This window comes from Pogona vitticeps, chromosome 6 (genome assembly GCF_051106095.1).
Source record: "Pogona vitticeps strain Pit_001003342236 chromosome 6, PviZW2.1, whole genome shotgun sequence".
Taxonomy (NCBI): Eukaryota; Metazoa; Chordata; class Lepidosauria; order Squamata; family Agamidae; genus Pogona; species Pogona vitticeps.
In genome coordinates this window covers 74,547,347-74,559,881 of record NC_135788.1, presented here as the reverse complement: position 1 = coordinate 74,559,881, position 12,535 = coordinate 74,547,347, and the positions used below count along the sequence as shown (strand labels likewise).

General features: G+C 40.6%; 1 protein-coding gene across 1 annotated transcript in view; it reads right to left on the bottom strand.

Annotated features, from left to right (window-relative positions):
* IKZF1 (IKAROS family zinc finger 1) overlaps positions 1 to 12,535 on the bottom strand; it is a 133,574-nt gene that overhangs the window by 16,076 nt on the left and 104,963 nt on the right. The gene's annotated exons all lie outside the window — the stretch shown is intronic.

Genomic DNA, 12,535 nt, shown 5'->3' with positions numbered 1-12,535 from the left:
TGTGTTTTCGAGAACATGTCTGTGGACCCAGAAGGTATTGGATTATCAATCCCCAATGAATTTACTGTTGAAAAACAGCCCTGATAATTGCATGTGTTTGAGTGAAAAGTGGTTAAGTGATGAAAAAAGGAGTCAGGGCCTGGGATTTTCCCTTGCTTAGTGACTGTGTGAATAGTAGTTAGCACAATTGGGAATGCTATAGACCAATTTGACATCTGACATGAGTGTCATCAGGATTCAGGCTGCTCTTTGCTCTGTAAAGTCTGGCATCCTTTTTCCTGCTGGCAACATGGGCAAAATATTGTGTAGTGACATCAAGCCATTTCTTAGTATTCTAAGTCATGGATACAGAAGCATGATATCCCACATTCATAAACCAGAGGACTTTTTGAAGAATTGAGATTTTGGTATATGTACTCTATACAAAAGTTCCAAGAGCAACTTCCCTCACGTAGAATTGCTCAGTAGTAGAAGACCCCAGAAGATAAGTACATGATATGTACTATGGATGCTGGGGGAATGCAGAACCACAAAGAAGCTTGGATATGGCTCGAGTTCCTCTGTGCCAAAATATTTTAAAGGGCTGTTTTGGGCTTAATGAAATGCTTGACATACATATTGCCTGCATGTTTTCTCAGGATGCCCCCTCACCATTTGAAAGAAAAGAATTGAGAATTAGCAAAGGTTGTCACTGGAAACGAAGGTCAAAATCATCCATACTATTTTAAAGAAAGACAATGAGGAGAGACAGGGGCAAAAAATCAACTCATTTGAAATGTGGTGTTGGAGGAGAGCCTTACAGATACCACAGACAGCCAGAAAGGAAGAAAAGTGGGTACTGACTGCGGTCAAGCCTGAACTCTCATTAGAGCAAAAATGCATAAACTGAGGCTATCCTACCACATACATATAATGAGAATGCAGAACTAACCAGGAAGGACAATATTGCTGGAAAAAATGTGTATGTTTGTGGGGGATTAGAGCTAGCAATCACATGAATGCTAGCTGTTAAAGTTCTCTGAGTAAAGGTGCAATGGAAGGAAGGACCAGAGAAATCCTGGCACAGGCTATTTCTGTGGCCAACCCCCTCATCTCTTATGGGGAACTTTGGACCCAGGTACTCCAGAAATAGATGGTTCTTCATAGAAATGACTTCTGGAAGACATGCAACTGATTCTCCTTCTTATAGCAGTCTCTAGTGCTGTCACCACAGCCCCCACTACTTTTTTTCTTCACTCTCTACACTCAGAGCAGGAGACCTGACGATGGTGACAGGGAAGCAATGGATTTATCTGCCCTTGTACTTTGCCATCTGAGGCCCACCTTATTGAGTCTAGTAGTAGGGTCAACCCTGACTAGTAGGGCAGCACTCTGCAATAGTTTGTCTGAAGCCATTTGAGAACTGAAAGCAAAATGTGAAGAATTTATCAGAATCAGAAATTGATATGAAGCATGGAGTTAGCAATGCATTAAACACATGAAGAGGAAGAGCGTGCAATGGGACTTATATCATCAGACATGGCAGATGACTACTAATTAAACAGTTCTCCTGAGGCTCATGGCATGGTGGTTAAACTGCAGTACTGTTTTTGATCCCAGCAGATTCAGGTAGTTGGCTGAAGGTTGACTCAGCCTTCCAACCTTCCAATGTTGGTATTTGTAAACTGGATACTCAGCTCACGTGGGCAAAGGGCAATGTGTAGCCTGCATAATAAAATCTTAAACTGCCTATGGGATGGTATATACTGTACACTGATCAGCCACAATATTAAAACCTCTGACATTGGTGAGGTGAATAGAATTGATTATATCATTACAATGGCAGCAGTCAAGAAGTGGGATAAATTAGTCAGCAAGTGAACAACAGTTCTTGGATTTCATGTGTTGGAAGCAGGAAACATGGGGAAACAAAAAGATCTGGGTGACTTTGACCCAGGGACAAGGGGCAAATAGTGATGGCTAGATGACTGGGTGGGAATATCTTCAAAATGGCAAGTCTTGTGGGGTGTTCATAGTATGCAGTGGCTAGTACCTAACAAAAGTGGTGCAAGGAAGTTACAACAGGTAAACTGGCATCAGGGCTGTGGGCACTCAAGGTTCATTGATGCATGTGAGGAGTGAAGATTAGCCTATGAATCACTGCTGGATAGCTCAGTGGCTTAGGTCTCTGGCTGCAGAGCCAGAGGTTGGGAGTTCAGTCCCCAACTGTGCTTCCTTGACAGGGGCTGGACTCAATGATCCATTGGATCCCTTTCAGCTCTGCAGTTCAAAGGTGGTTATCTGGTCCGATCACACAGAAGAGCTACTGTAGCTCAAATTGCTGAAAAACATAATGCTGACCATGATAGAAAGGTTTCAGTTTGCTATGTATGGGGCTGTGTAGCCGCAGTCTGGTCAGCGTGCCCATAATGACCCATGTTCACTGCCTGAAGTGCCTACAAAGGGGTTGTGAGCATCAAAACTGGACCATGGAGCAATGGAAGAGAGTTACCTGGTCTGCTGAATCACATTTCCTTTTAGATTAGGTGGATGGCTGGATGCATGTGCATTGTTTACCTGGGGAAGAGACGGCAGAAGGATGCACTATGGGAACAAGGCAGGCCCACAGAGGCAGTGTTATGATCTAGGCAATGTTCTGATGACGAACCTTGAGTCCTGGCATTTATGTGGATGTTACTTTGACACATACCACCTACCTAGAGGTTGCTGCAGATCATATACACCCCTTCATGGCAATGGTGTTCCCTGATGGCAGTGTCCTCTTTTAGCAGGATAATGCAGCCTGCCACACTGCAAAAATTGTTCAGGAATAGTTTGAGGAACAAGACAAAGAGCTCAGTGTGTTGCCTTGGCCTCCACATTTCCCAGATATAAATCTGATTGTGCATCTATGGGATGTGCTGAAACACCAGATCTGATCCATGGAGGCCCCACTTTACAACTTGCAGGACTTAAAGGATCTACTGCTAATATCTTGGTGCAAGATACCACATGACATGTTCAGAGGTCTTGTGGAGTCCATGCCTCAACACATTGGAGCTGTTTTGGTAGCATAAGGGGAACTTACATGGTATTAGGCAGATGGTTTTAATGTTGTGGTTGATCAGTGTAAGCAGAACACTTTTCTTTTCTTCTTCTTCCAATTCGTGTGACTTGTGTACAATGATACTAAGTTGTGTACACCTCAAAACTGAAAAACAAACTCTTTAATTAACAGCAATGTGCCACAGCTGGTAATGTAACTGGTGCTGATGGACATGCAAAAGGATGCTGGCCAATAACTACATAATGGCCCAAATCATCTTGCATAGCAATGCACATGGCAGAACTTTAGGAGGCAAATTGTCCCAAGTTAAGATACTACTGTAGATATTATCCACTGCATGCTGAGGAATACAACTCAATATGCAAATGATAATGTCTATAGTGATTTCTTAATTTAGGGCAATATGCCTCTAAGAGTTATGTTGCTTAAGTTTTGCCAGCAAGACAAGTAAGTGGATTTGGGCCAATATATTTTAATCCTTGGATAAATTCAAGAGTATTGAATTGACGAACTTTTAAATTGGTATCTAGAAACCAGGTTGTGCCCAGACAGCTCAGAAGATAAGGGCTGAGAATACTATTCCTCAGCTCCTTTTTCTCATGTGTCAGAGTATGTATTCCCACATATGTTTTCCTGCCAGCAACAGAGCAGTACTCGCAGCCCAGATTTCGCAGCACAAGTGAGTTTTCCTCCAAGAGAGAGAAAAAACATGCAAGCTACTTGCCTGGAAAGCAGTTAAAAAGGTGTGCCTGAACACATGGGGAATGAAAAAATATGCACAACATGTTGTGTTTGCCATGGGTGAAAGCAGACTTTCATGCCTTCATTTTAATTATAGGTTACTGATTGGGTTAAGAAATGGGAAATTATTTTCCTGGCCATTGGAAATATTTGTGCAGTATGTGATGGCGTCATGGTGGTCAATAAGAGGCAATCAACAATAAAGTACTGTACTCTGGCTCCTTCTTTTGAAATGATGTTAGATATAAGTACTCTTCTTTTCATCACCAGATTATTACTTGGTCCAGTAGATTACACCGACCACCAACCCCAGTGACATTCACTTGAGTGAGTGGCAGAAGAATTACTTTGTGGTTACCTCTGGCACCTATACTCAGGACAGAAGGCATATGCATATTGTGCACAGGTTTTACACATTCTGTATGCATGAGCACATTTACAGATCTCCCAGGTTTGAGCTGCCAACCTGTTCAAAAACACACGCAGAAAAATACTCTGCAGTCATTGACTCTGACAGTGCAGAGACCAGCGTAAACAAGTACACTGAAAACATTTTAATTTTGGCAAGATGTCAGTGAAATGACAGTGACAAGTGACAATCCACTCTGACAAGGTGGTGGAATTGAAGTGTGTGCAAGAGATGAGGCAGGCTGGCAAAAACTTATTGAGCTCTCTGATGACACAAGCAGATGTAAGCTTTGAGAAAGAGGTTACAAACTTTTTGTTTGTTTCTACAGATCTTTCCAAGTCCCCACCTGCAGTGGTGAGGGGGCAATCTCCCCTTGGATCTGGCTCATCAAATTGCACCAGTCAGAGACCAAATACACAAAGCAGGACTCTTAGCTTTGAAAGTTCATCAAAGTGGTATGCTTTTCTCGACCAAAGCAGGAGTTGCATTTTCTGCTTTATCTTCACTTACAAGTTCCATTTATAATGTTACTTTTTGTGTGACACCAGTGTTTAGAAATAATCAGCATGAAAGATTTCTCTGACACCCACAAGGAATTTTAGTTGTGGTCAAAATTAATCAATTTCCATTCAGATGATTTCCGTTCCAGAAATAGGAAATCTTGACAAAAGAAAAACAGCTCATTTGATGTGTCCTGTGAAGAAAATAGCAATATATCTTCTGGTTTTATTTTTAATACAATGGCTATACAGAAAGGGAAATGTGTGCTAGCTTAACAATGAAAAACAAACAAACAAACAGGACATTCCTTATATAAAACAACATTGCTCTAAAAATAAGTAATAATTTCAATTAATTAATATTTTCCTCAAAATTTCTTTTCTCAAAGATTGTGCCTTTTCCAGTTCTGTTCAAACAGTATAAAGCAAATTAAGTCTAGGTTATGTAGCCTTTTCTGATCATTAGACCCCACTGACATTCTGTGAAGGCCATGTTGTCTGTGCCACACCCAAAAGGGTCCCTCCTGGTAACAACACAACAGTGAACCTTTTCTCTGTCAGTGATCTGCCTTCTGTGTATATCAGAGATTGATGAAAATGTGCTCTCAACATTTATTCTTTACTTATTAGTCAGTTTTTTGCCTTGTTCTTTCCCCAATTACTAATTTGATTTATTGATGTTTATTTGTTCATATTATTAATGAATAGATAATGTTATGTTTTGTATGTTTAAAATGTTTATAACAAAGTTTTTGGGGGCAACAATTCAGGCAGAATGGAATCAAGATGTTAAACTGTTAAGATATTAAAAGATTAAGAGCTACATAGCAAGGAAATTTTTAACATTAAACGAAACACAAAAATAAAAGACTGAATGAGTGCTAAAAGGAGAACGTGGTCATGCATCTAAATGCTAGTGAGGATGCCAGGTGGCTCTCACTTGAGATGCCATTGCATAAGTTGGACTGCAAAGAGAACAAACCTATCCATTCTTAAGGAAATTAACCCTGAGTGCTCACTGGAAGGACAGATCCTGAAGCTGAGGCTCCAATACTTTGGCGATCTCATGAGAAGAGAAGACTCCCTGGAAAAGATGCTGATGTTAGGAAAGTGTGAAGGCAGGGGGAGAAGGGGACAACAAAGGATGAGATAGTTGGACAGTGTCATTGAAGCTACCAACATGAATTTGACCCAACTCTGGGAGGCAGTGGAAGACAGGAGGGCCTGGCATGCTCTGGTCCTTGGGGTCACGAAGAGTCAGACACGACTTAATGACTAAACAACAACAAATATGGGTCAGCAGCAGTCACAGGTATAACAAATAAGTCCCATCAAATGAAGAAAAACCATTGAAACAAAAACACCAATCCTTGTCAGACAAAAGAAAATAAGAGTGAACATACGGTATGTTAGCCTTCTCACCTTATTTAATATTTAGTTGTATACATTAAGATACAAAATATTTTGCTATTAATACTTTGCTATTGTCTATCATGTTTTAGATGTGAGTATTCTCATAGGCATAATGGAGGACACAAGGCTTCCCTGCTCTCCTCCAACGAAGGCATGGCAAAATATGATTTACATCTGGCCAAAGAAGGAAGAACTCTGCCTCTGGCTATGCCTTCTAAGGAGGCTCATTCTTGTTGGTGCTGAGAACCAGTGTATCAGACCAGAAGCACAAAACAAACAAACAAACAAACAAAAAACCAAAAGAGGGGGAGAGAGAAAATATGGGTAGGGAAACTGCTTTCTCTCAATTGCTATGCATCTCCCTTGATACAGGAACCTCAATATCCAATTTTCCCTATTACAAACAATTAATATAATGACATAAGAAGAGCCCTGCTGGATCAGGTCGAGAGCCCATCTAGTCCAACTTCCTGTATCTCACAGTGGCCCCACCAGATGCCTCTTGGAGCACACGAGACAACTAGATAACGGTCTCCTGATACCCCTCCCCTGCATCTGGCATTTGGAAGTAACTTCCTTTTAAGCCTGGAGATTATACTTCCCCATCATGGCTTGTAACCTGTGATGGACTTTTCCTCCAGGAATCTGTCCAATCCCCTTTTATAAACATCTAGGCCAGATGTCATCACCACATCCTGTGGCAAGGTGTTCCACAGACTAACAACACTCTGGGTAAAGAAATATTTTCTTTTGTCTCTTCTCACTATTTCAACACTCAGTTTGAGTGGATGTCCCCTGGTTGTAGTATTGTGTGAGAGGGTATAGATATTTTGCACACAAAGTTTTTTTTTAAAAGGTTATGGTTAGAATGAAATTGTGTTCTGTGATTATTATTTTTCTTTCATTAGTATGCATGCAGTATTATATTTATTGCACCGTATTATAGAAACTGTGAGCTACCAGAACTGGATCCATTGAAGAGAATGGGGATAGTTGATTGATATGTATTCCCCAATGTTCTATTAAAATGCTCTCCCAAGTGAGAAAGAATGTAATTTCAAAAAATACAGACAATTGCAACAAAGCAGGGCATGATTGCAATTTAAAGCAAATGATGCAGATAAATCCACTTTAATGGATATGTTCAGTGGATGCAAAATTTGTTTGTTTGTTTGTTTGTTTGTTTGTTTGTTTGTTGGTTGTTTGGTTGGTTGGTTGGTTGGCTGGTTGAACTTAGTGAGAAGAAATGCAGAACCCCCTTTTCCTACATGGTTCAGTAACATTAAGTGCTCTTCCGTCCCCTTCACATTTCTCCCAAATGTAGTAAACAATTTCTGCAATTTGAAAGGTGAAGATTCATTGACAATTAAGGCCGATAAAAATATTTTCATTTTCTCCCTGCATTTCCCATGTCTAAGTTAGCTAAATTACAGTGGCACATTTTGAAACTTGCAGCAATCATGACATAGAAATTGATAGAGACAGTAATGGTCACCATTCTAGTAAAAAAAAAAAAAACCAGCCTGTGTGAAAACTAAAAGACGGTATGGACAAGTTTTGAAGGAAGCTTAAATATTTAGATAAGGAATTTGTTTAGTTGTAGTTGTAGAAACAATATTCATTTTGGCTCCCCTCATCTCCATATCTGACTTACCAAGAGGCTACATTTTTTAGAGTCAGAGTTTAGACCGTACCTTTCGATATGAATTCTCTTACTGAGGTGGAATGTCTAAACTTAGAAAACCATCACCCAAAGCACTCTATTTTATCTGTGATGTATCTAAAGAAACAGAGTGTAATCCATAAAAGCTCATATGCATAGAATTTTTGATTTATGATAATTATCTGTGATACTATGATATTCTTGTTTTTGTGTTAATTTTGTTTGTGTTTTGGCTGAAACAAATGAACCCAAAGCTAGAGCCAGAGGTTGGCCTATCCTAGGTCATTAATTCTTTTGGTCTACCCTATCTCCTGGTGAGCACCATTTACATGTAGTCTGGAAGGCAGAATTTTCAGAATGGAGAATTCTGGGGTTTGGAGTAAAAAAATATATATCTCCTTTTGTCCCATATACCGTAGGTCTGGATAATTATTTCCAGGATACATGGTTCATGTAATGCTCCATGATCTCATTCCTGACAGTCAGAATTCTCATTGAGATTCTCTTTCATTTCGCAGTGCCTAGCTTCTGATCCTTTTTGTTCTACCCCATCCTGACTGCAGGCCAAAGATTCTACATCCTGCTAAACTATTCATCTTTTTTGTTGTTGTTGTACTATGCATTGTGGCCATCTAATGCTCAATTTCTCTTGCATCTTTGGAACCAATTGAGATGCCTTTTCACCCCTTTGCGTAGCTCCAAGATCAGCCTTAACTGTTTGGATCTTAAGCCTGTTCCTTGTTAGTAATACTCACTTTAGCACTTTTTATTTCACTTTTTCTTGAAATTGCTAAAAATCCATCTGTTTGGCTCCTTGGGTGTCCCACCATATCCAAGCACCACTTCCCTGTCTACAAACTCTTATGTCCTGCATTATTTTTCACCTGGATTCTTTCCCACTTCTTACATGACAAACACTCATGCCCTGGTTTCTGTCTTCTCTGTCTCTTTCACTGTGATTAGAAATAGTGCACCAGTCCATGAGCTAGAGATTTAGTGTACTAACTATACATTCTTATTTTCTATTAAAAATTGTAGTAAATGAAGCTTAGACAATTGAAATTTAGTCTTTGCCATTTTCTCCCATTTGAACTACCTGCTTCTCCATTTATTGGAAGACAACACACAGTCTGTTCATATGCCACACTTCTGGGAAAGATCCCGGTATTTTCTGGTTCATCAGACTAGTGTTTGGGGCTCAATTTCAAAACAATTTGATTTTCAGACTCCTACTTGGACAAGAAGATTATTCTCATCTTCTTCCTTTTCATTGCCTGATGTGCCTTTTGAATAATAGGTTTGTTTGTTATGTGCTGTCATAATGCATCTGACTTATGGAAACCCTAGAAGGGCTTCAATAAGTGTGAGATATTTAAGGAATGGCTTTACCATTGCTGCCCACCCCCAATTTCTATGGCTGAGCAGGGATTTGAACCAGGTGTCCTAGTGTGCTGATGGTAGCCATTAGACCTGGCATGCAGGAAGTATTTTCCTATAAGTAATTCCCCCCCCTTTTTTTTTTTTAGTCTTCAGGTAGAAATTCATACATATTTATAGCCAGGGGGCCCTTTTGAAAGAGCCGTCCCTCAAGGAGGTAAGAGGGACGGCTTGTAGACAAAGGGCTTTTTCAGCAGCTACCCCCAGACTATGGAATGCCCTCCCAAATGAGATTCATCTGGCGCCGACGCTGATGACATTTCGGTGCCAGGTCAAAACCTTCCTGTTCCAGAAGGCTTTTAATTGAAATGACATCAACTGTGGGTCCTCTTGGCAATTTTTAGAGCATCTATTTTAATTGCATTTTAATCATTTTATCTTTTATTGTATTTTAATTGCATTTTAATTGTTGTAAGCCGCCCAGAGACCTTTGGGTAGAGTGGGTGGCATATAAGTTAAATATTGTTTTGTATCAGACATTCGTCGTATTTAAGCATCACTGTAAGTGTTCTGAACAGTCGGCCAGCAGGTGGAGGTGTTTTCTCAAATAAATGCTTTTACATATATTCAAACTGCCTAAAAGGGGAAACACGTGATTTTATATTTTCCGTTTTCGAAACTCAAAATAGATACAGGTGGAGGGAGGGGGGAGGGAGAATAGTTATGTTCCCTCGAACACCTGCACAAACAAAGAGCCATCCCAGAAAATTTAAAAGTGAGTCTTTAGCTACAGAAGCTGATGCAACACTTCTGAGCTCTTTCTATCTGGCAGTTATCATTCCTTCTAATGTGAAAGGAAATCCATGTCTTACAAACCATGAAAGTACAGACTGGCTTCTGGTTGTGAAGTGATAACTGAATAATCAGATATTCAGATGCTATAGCTTGAAAGCGGGTAAGGCTGTAACTGTGATGAGGATGTGGAGATGCCCAGTGGGATATCATTTTCAGGATTTAGCTTTACAGTCTAAAATGGTGCTTGTAAGGAGCATTTTAGGTGTGTTCTAATGAAGGCACATCCAAATGGGCATATATCTCACTTTTGGTGCTATTTGGTTCAAAACAAATTATAGTGTCTATATGTATTTTGATTCAGAGCAATCTATTCCACCTCTTTTTAGAGCCGTGCCACACCTTTTTGGCACAGCGCTAGGGCTACAGGTTTTGGGGGTTTTGGCATGATTCAGAGTGCTCTTGATTATCTTGTGCTATAGTCAGTGCGGATGGTTAGTTTGCACTCGAATAGAGTTGTAGGCAGTGTTATATGGGGTGGCAACGCTGTGATATATTTAGTGGGTCGTGACACTGAAGCAGATGACAGAGAATCCCCCTACTCTATTTTCATCTACTCTACCATTTAAAAATGTTTAAAATGTATTTTCCTGTTAATGCAACACTATTCTAGATAAATGAGATACATTGGCACTATTATGTGTACCATGTTAGGTAGATGCATTGCTGTTGCACTATCTCACTTTATTTAAAAACAACAACAACAACAACAACAACAACAACAACAACAACAACAACAACAACAACAACAACAACAACAACAACAACAACAACAACAACAACAACAACAACAACAAAGGGAAAAATCACTGTGGCCCACTGTGGCTGGAGGAAAGGCAGGGAAGGGTGTAGGAAAGAGAATGTCATTAAATGAAAGGGGAACAAATTGGAACAGTCTAAAGACCTGAATGGAGAGGATGGGAGAAGAAACATTAATAAGTGTGAACAGAAGGATTGCTCAAGTGTGAGATAAAATAAATTCACTAAAGTTAAGAATCTTTTAAGGGTGAACCAGACGGCTCCATTTCCCACCATCTGGACATGCCCTGAATGTGCTCTCCAGCATCCCTTCAACCTTCAAACTGAATGTACAAATATCTGTTGACATGAGGGGAGGTTAAGTGTCAGATGTATGTGCTCCCTTGCCTTGACAACGAATAATACTTTATCTGCTCCAAGACTCCAATAACTAGACATCTTTGCTATAACAATAGAAATGATCCCTACAGAGTGGAAACAAATACGTGACACCAGAAACATCATCTTAACTGATTTGACTGTCTTCATAATCCAAGGAATTCACTTTTAAAATGCTCCCTTCTAGAAAAGACTCGAGGCACCTACATATATATTATAATAAACAAAACTTAAAATCAAGAATTTTAAAAATGTTTATAGAACAATACCTCCCTCCCTCTCCCCATACCCACAGCAGCAAATCAGAAGGAAAATCAGCTGATCTTTACAAAACCAACCATCTGTATCCCATGAAATGCCCAGGTGTGGTGAAATATCTTAACCTGACATTGAACAAATGATAATAATTGGGGCTTGGTGGTCCTTAACGGAAAGACCCTTCAGTGCACAGAGTGCATTTGAGAGTGTTCTCTAGACTCACAAAGAGAGTATGGCTCAATAAGAAACTGACAACACATACCAAGATCCAGGTCTATAGAGCCTGTGTCCTGAGCACACTCCTGTACTGCAGTGAGTCATGGACCCTTTGTGCACGGCAGGAGAGGAAGCTGAACACGTTCCATATGCGTTGCCTATGACGGATTTTTGGTATCACCTGGCAGGACAGAGTTCCAAATAGAGTAGTCTTAGAATGAGCTGGAATTTTCAGCATGCATACATTACTGAAACAGCGACGTCTACGCTGGCTTGGGCACGTTGTGAGAATGGCTGATGGTCGGATTCCAAAGGATCTCCTATATGGAGAATTAGTGCAGGGAAATCGCCCCAGAGGGAGACCACAGCTGCGATACAACGATATCTGCAAGCGGGATCTGAAGGCCTTAGGAATAGACCTCAACAGATGGGAAACTCTGACATCTGATCGTTCAGCCTGGAGGCAGGCGGTACATCACGGCCTCTCCCAATTTGAAGAGACCCTTGTCCAGCAGGCCGAGGCAAAGAGGAAGTCACAAAGGAAGCAAAACCAGGGAGCTGGACAGGGGACAGATTGGATTTGTCTTCAGTGTGGAAGAGATTGTAACTCTCGAATTGGCCTCCTCCGCCACACTAGACGCTGTTCCAAGTCCTCCATACAGAGCACGCTACCATAGTCTTTCGAGACTGAAGGGTGCCTACATTCAGTGCACAGAGCTGCATTTGAGAGTGTTGTCTCCTTCACACTACATTCCGGGTGTCTTGAAGAGGGTACACAGAAGAGAGCCTCAGATGTTGACCTCAGGGTATTGTCAGGAATAATGTCTTTGAAATTAAATTTGAGCAGATTGCACTGCAGAGAGAAGCTCTACAAAGCATAGCAAAACATTTCTTTCTTAGAGGCTGGTAAACAAGGGGTGCAA